Genomic DNA, 15,656 nt, shown 5'->3' on the forward strand with positions numbered 1-15,656 from the left:
GTTCTAATCCTGGTTCCACCACTTGCCTGCTGGGCAAGTAACTTCACTTCTCTGGGCCTCAGTTACCTCATCTGTAAAATGGGGATTCAATTCCTGTTTATCCTGCTTCTTAGGTTGTGAACCCCATGTGGGACTGTGGCTGATCAGACTGGATTTCCTTTAATTTACCCTAGCACTTAGCACAGAGTAGGCACTTAATAAATACCACAATAATAATAATAATTATTATTATAAGCAAGGAGTCAGAGGAGGGGAAGTCAAGTACAAGGAAAAATTCATGCTGCTGGAATATCCAAATACCTTGGTGCTACTGAAATAACCATCTCCCCCTTCCATTTAGAGAGACACCAGAGATCTCTGCTAAGAAGAACAAAGTTCTCTGCCTATATATGAAGGAGTTAGCGTATGGAAAGATGAAGAAAAGTAGAATAGAGGAAGTTTAGGTGAGTCTTTCTACAAAATCACAGTGTTTCTTTTGGGAAGTTTTTATTCACAAGGCCAAGTAAACTAGATGTCCACTAATGTCAAGTCAAACGTTGCTGCAGCTCTTTCTTCTAGAGGTTCTTCTTAGTGGGTATGAAGCCACTCCTCCCAAACACAGGAAAGTAACAGAACTACACTCGGTTTTGGGCCAAAGTGAGAAGCAGTGGGGAAAGTGCATAGGACTGGGGATTCTAAAACCTGGGTTCCAATTTCGATTCTATCATTTGCCTCCGGCGTGACCTCGAGCAAGTCACTTAACTTTCCTGTGCCTCAGCTTCTTCCTCCATAAAAATGGGAATAGGATCTTTTCTCCCATAAGACCCCGAGCCCCATGTGGGACAGGCAGTATGTTTGACCTGATTATCTTTTATCTACTCCAGCGTTAAGATTTGGCACATAGCAAACCCTTAACAAATTCCACAAGTATCATTATACATCGTGGTTGGAAATTTCACCACCTGCACTTCCTCGATGTAATGAACATACTCAGAAAGTGAGACTCCATGAGTGTTGGACCCTCCTTACTGGTTGTTCAGTAGCATGAGAGGAACATTTAAGCATTTAATTGAAAATTGAATTGAATGCTTACTTTGGGTCAGTATTCTTTCCTCTCAGTGCATTGCAGTTCTCCAGTTGTACCTTCACATTAGCTGCTAATTCTCTTAAAATTAAGGGGACAGGTCAATCAATCTAAAATCACATCTCCTGCAAGAGGCCTTTCCCAACTAAGCCCTCACTTACCCTCTTCCCACTCTCTTCTGCTTTGTTGGTGCTGGGATTTGTGCCCTTTAAGCTCTTGATATTTACCCCACCCATAGCCCCAGGGCACTTTAGCACATATCCATAATTTATTTTAGTGTCTGTCTCCCCCTCTAGACTGTAAGCCCCTTTTGGGCAGGGAATGAGCCTATCAACTCTGTTGTATTGTCTCTGGTGCTTAATGGAGTAACCGCTCAATAAGTACCACTGAATGACTGATTGAATTTTAGGCAAGTGGAATTTGCCAGGAAATGATCAGTATATGAATGATTTCACAAGATTTGCCATTATCCTAGCAGCTCTTCTCCTGGTCCTTGGTTCCTCTCACATAGATGAGGTAAGTGAAAATTCCCCAAACCATGAACTCTGAATCCTCAGGCACACTGGTTCATCTCACCTCACCTAATTCCACCAGTGGGATTTATTGAGCACCTAGGAGGGAAGTAAAACTAAAAATTTTTGTAAAAATACCATTCCTTTCTCTCCCTTCTTTGGTATTTTATCCCTAACTAGCTGAGACCCATAAAATATTCATCTTAATTGGAAAGCAATCTGTCTTTAAGTTAGTCTTCTCTCTTTTCTGACTTTTCCCTTGCAGACTCACTGGGGTTTTTCACTCTTCTGCTTTTCTGATATTAAGAAAAATCATTATTGGCTCAGTTTAGTATTCTGGGGGAGTGTGTCTACCAACTCTATTGTATTGTATTTTCCTAAGTGCTTAGTATAGTGCTCTGTGCACTGTAAGCACTCAAGCAATACCTTTGATTTTACCGAGGCAAATGATGAAATGATCCCTGCCCTCAGGGGGCTTAACCATAGTTAGTGATAGTACTCAGTGAGCACCTATTAAGTGCCCTGCACTGTACTGAGTGCTTGGGAAAGTACAATAGAAGCACAGCACACTTTCCCTGGCCGTAAAGAGCTTATGGTCCAACAGGGAACGTACTTAGAGATATTTAAAAGTAGTGGAATCAGAATAAATATAATTGAGTATTCATTCCAGAATACATAAACTTGCAAGTGCTAAGGATGGAAATAAATAAGTAAATAAATACAAAAGTGCAAGAGGTACCTGGAGGGTTGATAAGATTTGGGGTATTGCTATTTAGTTCTGGAAGGCTTGTTGGAGGAGGTGAAATTTTAGGAGGGCTTTTAAGATCAGGAGGACTGAGGTGGGCTGATTTGTGGGGGAAGGGAGGGGTCAGAGGTGGGGTAAGCTGATAAGAAAAGTGGAAAGAGCCTTAAGGTTATTTAAAAATAAGCAGATAAATTACATGGAACTAGAGGAAGACAAAATGCCATCCTCCCAGGTAACATCCTCATTTTCTTGTCCTAATACTAAACCCAGAGCAAATTGTAGGGAGAATGTGAAGATTGGTGATTGCTCTCAGGTAAATTCCAGGTGTTTGAAACCCCCTGCCAAGGGCTAATTACGGTTGGAGGGAGGGGATTGGGGGCATCTCTGATTCCTGACCTTTGGGCATTTGATAGTCACCCCACCACTAACCTTTCAGCACTTATGTACCTATCTGTAAATTATATATTATAAATAAATAAGTCATTTATAATATATATTTATAATATAAATGACTTATTTATTCATATTAATGTCTGTCTCCCCCTCTAGACTGCACATATTAAGCACTCAATAAATAAGATTGATTGATTGATTGATTCTAGGCAGTGTCTTCAGCAAGCAGCTCTAGGGCACAGCAGCTCTTCTGTTCTGGAAATTGTCTACCATTTCACAGGGTGGCTCCTAACCCCCTGGACTGGTCATCCAACCCCCTGCCCTGCCATTTCAATCCAGCAATCCACCAGTGGGATTTATTGAACATTTACTCTGTGAAGTCCACTGTGCTAAACTCTTGGAAAAGTGCAGTGTGATAAGATACAGTTGTCGTAATAATAATTGGAATGCTTGCGGTACTTTTGTTAAGTGAGCACTGTTTTAAACTCTGGGGTAGGTACAAGGTATTTTGTAGAGAAGCAGCTTGGCCTACTGGATAGAGCATGGACCTGGCTGTCAGAAGGACCTGGTTCTTAATCCCTGCTCTGCCACTTGTCTGCTGTGTGACCTTGGGCAAAGCACATAACCTCTCTGTGTCTCAGTTGCCTCATCTGTAAAATGGGGATTAAGATTGGGAGTCCCATGTGGGACCTGGACAGTGTCCAGCCTGATTAGCTTGTCTCTACCTCAGCACTTAGTGCAGTATCTGGCACATATTAAATGTTAACAAATAACGTTAAAAAGAAAGGTAATCAGGTTGGGTACAGACTCTGTCCCACATGCCTAAAACTGAGCTCCTTATCTTCCCTCCCAAACCCTGTCCTCTCCTTGACTTCCCTTTCACTATGGACAGCACCACCATCCTTCCCATCTCAAAGGTCCGCAACTTTGGTGTCATCCTTGACTCAGCTCTCTCATTCACCCCACACATCCAATCTGTCACCAACATCTGCCGGTCTCACCTTAAAATATCGCCAAGATCCTCCCCTTCCTCTCCATCCAGACGGCTACAGTGCTGGTACAAGCTCTCATAATATCCCGACTGGATTATTGTGTCAGCCTCCTCTCTGATCTCCCCTTCCTCCTGTCTCTCCCCACTCCAGTCTCTTCTTCATTCCGCTGCCCGGATCATCCTCCTACAGAAACTCTGGGCGTGTCACTCCCCTCCTCAAAAACCTCCAGAGGTTGCCTATCAACCTTCGCATGAAACAAAAACTCCTCACTCTTGGCATCAAAGCTCTCCCATCACCTTGCCCCCTCTTACCTCACCTCCCTTCTCTCTTTCTACTGCCCACCCCGTACGCTCCGCTCCTCTGCCGCTCACCTCCTCACTGTCCCCTGGTCACGCCTTTCCTGCCGTCGACCCCTGGCCCACGCCCTCCCGCTGTCCTGGAATGCCCTCCCTCCTCACCTCCACCAAACTAACTCTCTTCCCCTCTTCAAAGTCCTACTGAGGACTCACCCTCCCCAAGAGGCCTTCCTAGCCTGAGTCCCCCTTTTCCCTCTGCTCACCCTCCCCCCCCCCACCCCGGCCATCTGCTCCTCTCTTCCCCTTTCCCCTCCCCTCAGCACTGTGCTCATTTGTATATATTATTTATTGCACTATTTATTTCGTTAATGAGGTGTACATCCTCTTGATTCTATTTATCTTGATGATGTCTTGTTTTTGTTTTGTTCTGTTTTGCTTTGCTGTCTGTCTCCCCTGTTTAGACTGTGAGCCTGTCATTGGGCAGGGATTGTCTCTGTCTGTTGCCGAATTGTATATTCCAAGTGCTTAGTATAGTGCTCTGCACAGGGTAAGCACTCAATAAATACTATTGAATGAATGAATGAATGAACATGGGGCTCACAGTATGAGTAGGAGGGAGTAATAATAATAATTATTATGGTACTTGTTAAGCACTTACTATGTGCCAGGCACTGTTCTGAGCACTGGGATAGATACAAGCTTATCAGTTTAGAACCTAGTTCCTCTGACTATCAGGCCTGGGCTCTTTCCACTAGGCCATACTGCTTCCCGTGCACCACTGACCCCTGTCTCCAGACTCTTGGGTCCCTTCTGCCTTTAAAGTAAATTAATAAATTGTGGTTTTTGTTAAGCATTTGTTGTGTTTCAAGCACTGTGCTAAGCTCTACAGAAGACACCAGATCATTAGGTCAGACACAGTCTTTGTCCTACAAGGGACTCATGGTATAAGCAGGAAAGACAACAGGTATTGAATTCCCATTTTGCAGATGAGAAAACTGAGGCACAGAGAAGTTAAGTAATTTGCCCATGGTTGCACTGCGGGTAAGTAGAGGAGTCAGGATTAGCACCATGTGCTCTGACTTCCAGGCCCATGCCCTTTCCACTAGGCCATGCTGCTTTGGATGTCAATCTGAAAAGTTGGTGGGTGAGGAAAGAAAAAGAAGCTTTGGGTAAAGAAAGAAGGAGGGAGGTCAACACTGTTTGGGCCAGACTAGTTTGAAGTTTGAATTTAATGTAATTCTTCTCTGATATCTTTATCATGAGCACTGGCACCAAGAGAGTGTGAGTACGTAGATTGCTTGTGTGACAATATGATGTAAATTTCTTATGGCTCATGAGGTAAAATGATAGTTACTACAATGCTACTGTGTGACAGGCAAAGCAAACAAAACGGCTTTATCTCTGAAACTGGCTAAAACATTATTGGGCATAAATAACTAATAAATATCACAGTCCTGTACAATCCTAATAAGCAAAATAGCTCCATAAATCACCGGTGACACTCACCTATTAAGATAAACAATGCAGGCTGGGAGTACATGTAGGTAAATAGACTACTCTGGTGAAGCAGTTAGCTGGAATAAGTACAAACCTGTAGTTTGTTGGGGGTTTTTTTACTTTCTTGAATTAAAAATTGCAGACCTAACATTAGACATGTTTGCAGGGCATCTCTTATAACCATAAAATTCTGAAAAGCAAAGAGGACTCGGCCAAGGGATATTAAAGAGGGGAAATGTGTATATGGATGCGTTCTGAATGTACTGTGCCTAGGTCGTGCAGATTCTGCGAGATCAGCCTGGCCCCTTTCCTGCCGAATATGGATGAGAAGAAAAATGTTGGGGCAGCTGTTAGGCTTCTGGAAGGATCGTGGAGCCTGCCTGGGCTCTGTTTTACTTGCACACCTCGGCCTTTCCTGGTCTCTGCCCCCAGAAGGGTGTGCCAGAGCTATATGTCCTTGCTTGATTGTACACAGAGCCTAATCCGTAGGAGCATCCCTAATGGTTCTCAAGAATACCTGACACCCCTTTGCTGATTTCCCTTATTCCTCAGGTTCCCAAGTGAAGCCTCGTGGAAAGAGCCTTGGCGTCAGAGGATCCGAGTTCTAATTCTTGCTCTGACATTTGTATGCTGTGTGACCTTGGGCAAGTCACGTAAGATCTGGGCACTTCTGCAAAGTGGGGCATTCAATAAATATGACTGATTGATGGATGATATTCCTCCCAACTGCCACTTTCAGGCCTTCTGCACCACAACAGTTATAATAACGGCATCTGCTAAGTGTTTACTACGTGCCAATCAAGTAATCAATTAACCAATCAGTCATATTTATTCAGTGCTTACTTTGTGCAGAGCACTGTACCTTGGGAGAGTACAATATAACAGAGTGGTAGACGTGTTCCCTGCCCACAATGAGTTTACAGTCTAGAGGGGGAGACAGCCGTTAATATAAATGAATAAATTATGAATACATGCATAAATTCTGTGGGGCTGATGGAGAGGTGAATAAAAGGTGCAAATCCAGTTGCAAGGAGGATGTAGAATGGAGTGGGAGAAGAGGAATGAAGGCCTAGTTGGGGAAAGCTTTTTGGAGGAGATGTGCTTTTAATAAAGATTTAAAGGCAGGGAGAATCATCGTCTGTTGGATCAAAAGAAGGAGGGCGTTCCAGACCAGAATCAGGAGGTGGGCAGGTGGGTCGGTCCCGAGATAGATGAGACTGAAGTAAAGTCAGTCAGTAGGCACTGGAAGAGCAAAGTGTGCTGGCTGGGTTGTATCAGGAGGTAAGGTAGGAGGGGCAAGGTGATTTAAAGCCGATGATAAGTAGTTTCTGTTTGATACAGAGGTGGGTGGGCCCCCACTGGAGGTTGTTGAGGAGTGGGGAAACATGGACTGAATGTTTTTGTAGAAAAGTGATTCAGACAGGGTGAAGTATGGACTGGGGGAGGCAGGAAAGTCAGCAAGGAGGCTGATGCAGAGTCAAGGTGGGATAGAATGAATGCTTGGATTAACGTGGTAGCAATTTGATGGAGAGGAAAGGGAAAATTTTAGCGATGTTGTGAAGGTTGAACCGACAGGATTTAGTGATAGATGGAATATGTGGGTTGAATGAGAGAGATGAGTCGAGGATAATGCCAAGGTTACAGGATTGTGAGACCAGGAAGATGGCAGTGTTGTCTACAGTGACAGGGAGGTCAGGGAGGGATAGGACAGGGTTTGAATGGGAAGTTATGGAGTTATGTTTTGGACATGTTAAGTTTTGAATGTTGGCAGGACATCCAAATAGAGATGTCTTAAAGGCAGGAGGAAATGTGAGACTGAAGAGAGAAATTGGTCCTGGAAATGTAGGTTTGGGAATCACCTGCCTAGAGATGGTAGTTGAAGTCGTGGGAGCAAATGAGTTGATTCATTCATTCATTCAATTCATCATTCAATTGTATTTATTAAGCGCTTACTGTGTGCAGAACCATGTACTAATCGCTTGGGAAGAACAATATAACAATAAACTGATACATTCCTTGCCCACAACAAGCTTACAGTCTAGAAGGAGAGGCAGATATTAATGTAAATAAATGAGTTACAGATATATAAGTAGGTACTGTGGGGCCGGGAGGGGGGGTTGAATAAAAGGGAGCAAGTCAGGGTGATGCAGAAGGGAGTGGGAGAAGAGGAAAGGAGGACTTAGGGAAGTTCTTTTGGAGGAGTTGTGTCTTCCATAAGGCTTTGAAGGTGTGGAGGGTAGTTGTCTGTTGGATATGAGCGGGGAGGGTGTTCCAGACCAGAGGCAGGATGTGGGCAATAGGTTGTCAGTGAGATAGATAAGACTGAGGTTAGCACTGGAGGAGTGTAGTGTACCAACTGTGTTCTAGAAGGGGAGTAGTGAGGTGAGATAGGAGGGAGGAAGGTGTGGAGGCACAGAGAAGTCATGTGACTTTTCAAGGTCACACAGCAGACAAGTGGTAGAGGTGGGATTAGAACCTAGGTCCTCTGACTCCCAGGCCTGGGCTGTTTCCATTAGGCCCTGAGCCTTGCCATATAGTTTGTATTCAACTTGCTTATCTATCTCCTTTACTAATTGAGCAAAATCGGATGCAGAAATAGTGATTAGATCACCACCCCTAAAGGCATTTCTAGCCTGGGAGAATTGCAGCTTCTCTCCCAATTACCTCCATTGCATTTCACACTTAACTATTTGATTGAGAGAGGTGCCTTTTGATTGAGGAAGGCAACCATCTACTTGAGGGAGGCAAGCTTTTGCTAAAGGGAGGCAACCCCTTGCCAAAAGTAGGCAACCCTTTGCTAGGGAGAGGCAACCTTTTGCTAGGGGGAGGTGCTCCCCTGCTAAACATTAACATTTCTAGCTATAAGGTCTACTTCTGGAAGCCAGACTTTGCCACCAAAATCCCATCCATACTTTTTAATTAGAGTTGGACATATTATTAACCACTTTCTACCGTAGCTATTTTTCTGGATATCAGTGATCTCTCTGTGGCTGAACCGTTCCTTTTTAAGTTCAGCTTTACTGTACAAGCAAAATGTTTTTGATCAGATTGTATTTACATGGCCGCCTGAAGCTGCGGTATTCTGTCAAGAACATAATATACATTTAAAGATTTGTCTAAATATTTATTCACATGATGGATTACTGCGGTTAGAACAGGCAGTTGCAACCTATTGAGTAAATAATTCGGGTTTTCTTAAATTTGGAACAGCTTTGAGGGGGTCATATTGAAGTTTCATATCAATTGTCAGAAACCTCCAGGAAATATGCTTCATAGTCCAAGTGCTTGTCATGTCTTGCCTCGACTACTGCATCAGCTTCTTCACTGACCTCCTTGCCTACAGTTTTCCCCCTCTCCAGTCCATGCTTCACTCTGCTGCCCAGACTATTTTTCTGCAAATTTCTTCTGTACACATCTCTCCCACTCCTCAGAAACCTCCAGTGGTTGCCCAGCGTTCTCCCAGTGAAACAGAAGCCCCTCCCCATTGGCTTTAAAGCACTTCATCATCTCTTTCCCTCCTACCCATCTTCCCTCCTCTCCCACCATAACCCAACCCATTCACTTCACTCCTATAATACCAACCTATTCACTGTATCCAAATCTCACTTCTCTCGCCATTGACTTTACACCTTTCCTCCTGTCTGGAACTCCCTCTCTCTCCATACCCAACAGACCACCACGCTGCTCCTATTAAAATCATATCACCTCCAGAAAGCCTTCTTTGACTAATCTTTTCCTCAGCTCCCCCCTCCCACCTCGTCCCAACTCCCTCTTTGCTCTACCCCACCTCCCCGCCCCACAGCACTTACAATTCTGTGTATATGTATCTCCGTGTATATGTATCTATAAATGAATAGCAATTCATTTATATTGGTGGTACTGTTGCCGGTTTACTTGTTTTGACGTCTATCTCCCCCATTCTAGACTGTGACCCCGTCGTGGGCAGGGATTGTCTCTCTTTGTTGCTGAATTGTACTTTCCAAGCACTTAGTACAGTGCTCTGCACTTAGTAAGCGCTCAATAAATACTATTGAATGAATGAATACGATTGAATGACTGAATAAATGAATGAATGAACCTCTTATCTCCCCACTCATTCTCTCCCTTCTGCACTTGCACCCATTGTCCCTAGTACTTTAATATTCACCTTAGCTGCAGAGCACTTTTGTACTTGTATCCTTATATTCTGTGGCTTCCCCTATCTGTTATTTATTATAATGTCTATTTCCCCCACTGGGTCCTTTGAGGGCAGGGCTTTTGTCTATTAAGTCTATTATATTTTTTCAAGTGTCTGATACAGAGCACTGCTTAGAGTAACCTCTAAATATATACCAGTTATTTCTTGAGTGTTGAAGGATGTAAAAAACAAACTAAAGTAGTTGGTGGTGGGGAAATGAACTGGACAAGGCTCAGTCAATCAATCTGTGGTATGTATTACATACTGTGTGCAGAGCACTGTACTGAGCTCTTGGGAGCCCACCCATCAGAAATCAGCTGTATTAAAAAAGGTCAATTTTTCATTTGAAACTTTTAAACTATCCTTGAAATTGTAAGGCAGCACAAGCCTAGTGTATTATTTCATGATGTCCATTTGTATTGTTTGTTCTGTTTAAAAATAACAACTGCTTTGATTTAAAAATTCACACAAAAAACTTTTGTTATGACAAAACAGTCTTCCCTTATCGCTTAGTGCAAACTCACATCTTTCTGCTACTTGTTTCCAGATGCAGCCCTATTGGCTTTTCAGAAGGGAAAAAAGACATTTAAAAGTTAGTAATAGACGCTGAGGCCGTGGCTTAGCTTTCTGGTGAAAGTTTGAGCTAGTGGCGAACCGTCCCAGCCTCCACAGTTTCAGTCCAATTTTGTCTTTCGGAGAAAAAATCAGGATTTCACTCTTTGCTGAAGTAAGGAAACACAGAGAGTATGTTTTGTGGAGTGATCAGAATATCTGGACAGAATAGATCTGTGACTGTAACATCTTCTGACAGGCACATTAGACTGTAGAAAGAGCATCTGACCTGGGGCTTGGGGCCTGTGTCTCCTATTTGGCCACAGAGTCCATGCCATCGGACTTGGGGTGGGGGGCTGAGTGAGTGAGTGAGGTGGGGTGGTGGGGGGAGGGAGAGTGTGGAGAGGAAGAGAGGGAGAAGAGAAAATAAAGAAAATAAACCCCCCACAAAACAGTGTATTTTCTATCTGGATATACAGCGCTTCAAGGAGAAAAACACTCCACAGTCAAACTGCTCCTAAATCAGGACTTTTTTACCAAGTTTTCCCAAACTTCAGAGTTATGGAAATAAATAAGGAAAGAAATGTTAATATTCAGAATAAAGAACAAGTGAAGCATATTTATATTATAAATATACATATTTATTTAGGTATATTAATGTCCATCTCCCCTTCTAGACTCTGAGCTCGTTGTGGGCAGGGAATGTGTTTGTTGTTGTATTGTACTCTCCCAAGTGCTTAGTACAGTGCTTTGCACATAGTAAGCACTTAGTAAATACGATGGAAGAAATGAATGAATAAAGCAGATAGAGAATTCCTAGAGTAACAATTTACAAATTCTTTCAGCCTTTCTTCCGGTATTTTGTTACATCTCTGAGTAGAAGCACCTGGTTGGGTGGAGTAAGCATCTCACTGTAAAGGATGATTATACATTGCATTTTTTAAAAAAGGTTAAAGCACCCTAATTTGTTTAGAATTCAGATTGGGGTAGCAGCTTGCTTTAGAAGTGATCAGGAGAATACATCTAAGCCTTGCTTGTTGGTAAACTTAGCCTGGGAAAGAGTCCAAGGATGTTTCATTTTCTAATGGATGGAATTTTCTGATAAACAACCCAAGTGTTCATGCGATTTGGGATTTCAACACTTGGGTGAAGATGCGGGAAGAATTAGTTCCCCGGGATCCAGTGACCAGTTTTTAATTTAGATTGTCATTTTGAACACACAATAGTACAGATGGCGGAGTTTTGATGGCCCATCAGAGGCCCAATACCTCCGGGACAGCTGTTGATGATAAACCTCTTGAACATGCTTTAGGTCAAGAATAGTCCAACCTGCTACAACACCTGCTTGTACATATGCAAATCTGTTGCTCTGTCACGTCATTGAACACGGAAAGGTAATGGTCTCTTGTGGTGAAAAATAAGTGGAACGAAGCCATGTGAAATGAAATCCAGCAAAGAGACAACTGTGATTTCTAAGGGGGAGCCATGAGATATTGCTTCTGTTTGGGGGCTTTGTTTCTGGAAGAGTGCCTGTAATTTGGAGGGAGGGGAGACTGGCAAGTTAATGTTTAGAGGCGAGAATAGGGAAGGTGTTTGCTGTCATTGACTGTAGGGTAGTTGTGAAGTTTGACATGCCCAGAAGCAAAGGGATGCCATGTGAGGCTACCATACACTGCATACCTCAGTTTTCATCATCTGGTGAGCCTGCAGCATGATTTCCAGGCACTGAAGCCTACAACATGTCTACTTTGGTTTGGAGCTGATTGATCTGCAGCACAGAACATGCTTGTGGGAGCTTCCCTTACTATAGAAGAGTATAAATGATTGAAATGCTTTCATAAGAGGGGGGAAAAAGTATCATTTGTTTATAGACCTTACTGCTTAGGAAAGAAATTGTCCAAGGGCAACGCACAGCCCAGTCTTATTCCAAATGGCAATTTCCTAGAATTTTCTACCACCCCCCTCTTCCCCTCTCCACCCCTCCATGGAAGGGGGATGAGACTTGAGGTTATTTGCAAATATTTAATAACCTGGAAATGTGAGAGGAGAGCTAAGTATATAGGAGGCGAGAAAGCAAGGCAGGAGAATGGGAGATTTTTTTTTCCCTTTCTTATTGTCCTTCTAAATAAGGTAGGGGCTTGGCAAGTAATGAAACCAGACTTCAGATTTGCAAAAGGACAGTACCCTTGCTGTGGCACTGCCATAAATTGCTAAGGGGAAGAAAAGGGAAATGGTAACATTGATGAACGCACAGTTACAGGCTGTCATTTTAGATTAAGTTGTTTCCCTGGAAGTTATTGCTAATTTTTCCTTTGGTAAAAATCCTGTAAGAGTCAGCTGACATAGAAAGTAATGGTGCAGAGCTGTTAATTATGGTTAATTATTTCTAAGTGTTATTTTCCTGATAGTAGGGGGCCAGAAGCAAAAAAAAAAATGTTTGGGAGTGTTGGGCAGGGTGAGGGGCAAGATAAAGAGAATCTCCCCCTGACCTTTTAACCTTGTCAAATGATTTTCTCAGCCCCTGACACGGGGCATTATTTTTGCAAAGGTTGGAAGTTAACTCTTCAAGGTACCAGACATCACTTTTATTGGGATATTAATTCTGGTAGGTGCTAATCTCATCAAGATTTGTAGGCAGTCCCTTTTATAGGCCATCCTGGTTTGTAGCTTTTTCTTTTCACAGCAGTATTAAATACCAAACCTTCTCTGATATGGAAGTTCATTAGAGATATGTCTTTGATGGCAGCTCTTTCAGGGCTTCAGTTTCAAATACCTTGATGTAAAGCTTAAGAAGCCATTGTGTTGTAAGCCCTCCTTGATGTGCCTTATTTAGATCTGCATAGTAAATCAAGGAAAGTAAATAACAAGGCAGCAGATGGAAGCCCAGAGATAAGGCCAGTGAACAATTGTATTTGTATTTTGTTATGATGTTGACAGGAGCTAAAATTCACTAATCTAGTTCAACTGATCTGCATTTCAAAGAAATCTCATTTAGCAGTAACTTGAAGGTTTGGAGGATAAAGTTCTTTTATTGTGGCTTTTATTGCATTCTTTGCTAATTTATCTGGTCAAGATTTAGCCTTGCTTACTTAAAGCAGCAAGCATGTTACAAGGAGCCTTAAATACTACGAAAGCATTAATGTCTAGACGATGAACTGAAGGTAATTACATATCCAGTCGTGAATAGGATACATTTAGGAAATACTGTTGTCCAAATCGAATTGCCAGAGCAATACAGATAAGATACTTCTTTTTTTTTTCCCACCGCAACACTTTCCCTTTATGGAAAAAAAGGAAAAAAAAGTCTGACACTCAAGCTGATAACCAGAATGGGCGAACAAAATAAATAGATCTTCTTTAACTCAGGAAGACTAAAATTTGGTGCTCTTGAGTTGAAGATATTAGTTTTTGGGCCTAATTTACTTACTTGACCCATTCCAAGTATTAAAATGTACCCTACTCACTTCAGAGTAAAAACAGGGCTTACTCAGGAATCTAAAGCATTTAATGTCGTATATTGCGTTGGTAGTGTCCACGAGATGTGCTGAAGTTTACTAATTAGGACCGAGTATGTTGCTAAAGGCAAATGTTGGTTATGAAATATGGTCATGTGGGTGGAAGCTTGATTCCGTCTTATAAATGCCACTGAGAATTAAATTTAGAGTGCGTCATTTTTATTCATTTTGTAGTTTTTAAATTGCAATGATCATGCAAGCCAAGCCGGAAGCACAAATTTAGAATTTGCTGTCCTGAGTTCTATCCTTGGCTTGGCTTTGCAACCACCTCAGTAGACGTGTCTGCAAGGAGCACAGGGGTGCTTTGTTGAAATAATTTTCTAAAGGGAATTTAATTTGTGCCCTGACTCTACTTGGGACAAACACCTTGGGAAGTTTAGAACCCCAGAGTTCAGTCAGAAAAAGGAGTGTGAGAGTTTGTAATGGATAGAGCATGGGCCCGGGAGTCAGAAGGTCATGGGTTCTAATCTTGACCCTGTCTCTTTTCTGCTGTGACCTTGGGCAAATCACTTCACTTCCCTGGGCCTCAGTTACCTCATCTACAAAACGGGGATTGAGACTGTGAGCCCCATGTGGGACAAGAACTGCGTCCACCCTGATTTGTCTGTATGCACTCCAGGGTTTAGTACAGTGCCTGGCACCTAGGTGCTTAACAAGCCTCACCATTATTATTGTCATCTGGTCCAGTTCCCTGCCTTCAGGCAGGTCACAGCAGCCATCCAAGCGAGGTGATTATCTTCACATTCCTTAAAAATCTCAGAGTATGGAGGCTTCTTCAGTCAATCAATCAATCAATCAATCAATAGTATATACTGAGCGCTTACTGGGTGCAGAACACTGTAATGAGAGTTTGGAAAAGTATGATATAACAGCGTTGGTAGACACGTTCCCTGCCCGCATCGAGCTTAAGTCTAGAACCCTTTGTTGGTAATTTATTCCGGCAGTTTTGCCATCCTGAAGGTCGAATCAATGGTATTAATTGAAAAAGCTACTGAGTGCTTCTAATTAGGAGCAAGACACATCCCCTATTTTCAAGGAGTTTGCTATCTGAGTCACTATAGTCAAGATGAGCTCTCCCCTGTTTCAAAATTCAAGCCATTTGTCACTTGCTCTGAACTTTGTGGATGTGTTCAAACCCTATAGAACAAATCACTATTAGCAGAGCAGTATGTCACTTCTGTGACATCATCATTTCCACCACCAGACTGACCGGAAGATCCTCTGGGTTCTTTAAGGAAAGAAAAGATAGTCACCTTTTCTTGCTGGCTGTTATTTACCTGCCAACTGGACCAGATGGTTTCTCATGGCAGTAATAGTAATACCACTTACTAAGCGCTTAATGTGTGCAGACCCCTGTACCAAGCACTGAGTAAGAACCCTTTCCCCCTCTGCCAGCATTTATCAAGGGGCAGAGAGTGGCAGCTGTGAGTGGCCCCAATCCAGTCTAGATGCCCCTTTGAGGAGGAAAACAAATGGTAAGCCCGCTCTGTCTGCTTGAACCCAATCCAGCATTTTTCAGACTGACAGGGCTCAACTGCCTCAAAAATACTAGGTGTCAAGCTCCTTTTTGTTCCTTTGCAACAATTCATGGTCCATTAACACCATCAAGAAAGAGGAGGAATCCACTGAGCATTTTTCAATCTGCTGTCAGGTTCTACTAGCGCAGACCCATGCCGATTATGACCTTGGTCAAGTTGATCTTTATCTGAACTCCACTCTCTCCATCTGTATAATGGAGAGAATTGCTTCTGAGATAGTTGGGTAGCAGTACAATTATCATCATGCATATTTATAGACCTGTCCTTCATGTGAGAAGATGACACTCTTGACAGTGAGATTTTATCCTTGTGTGCAAGTGTATTTAATAAGATTACATGATGTAGTTATCCACATTTTTTCTTGGGCTGCTTCGCT

General features: G+C 42.7%; 1 protein-coding gene across 5 annotated transcripts in view; it reads left to right on the plus strand.

Annotated features, from left to right (window-relative positions):
• The first annotated feature begins 345 nt into the window (after positions 1-345).
• The window catches only part of FOXP2 (forkhead box P2), a 537,816-nt gene continuing 522,505 nt past the window's right edge, over positions 346-15,656 (plus strand). For all 5 annotated transcript variants that reach the window (XM_029073155.2, XM_029073165.2, XM_029073166.2 and 2 more), the window contains exon 1: positions 346-443. The gene's annotated coding sequence lies outside the window, so the exon portion shown is untranslated. The remainder of the gene's footprint in view (positions 444-15,656) is intronic.

This window comes from Ornithorhynchus anatinus, chromosome 10, assembly GCF_004115215.2.
Source record: "Ornithorhynchus anatinus isolate Pmale09 chromosome 10, mOrnAna1.pri.v4, whole genome shotgun sequence".
Taxonomy (NCBI): Eukaryota; Metazoa; Chordata; class Mammalia; order Monotremata; family Ornithorhynchidae; genus Ornithorhynchus; species Ornithorhynchus anatinus.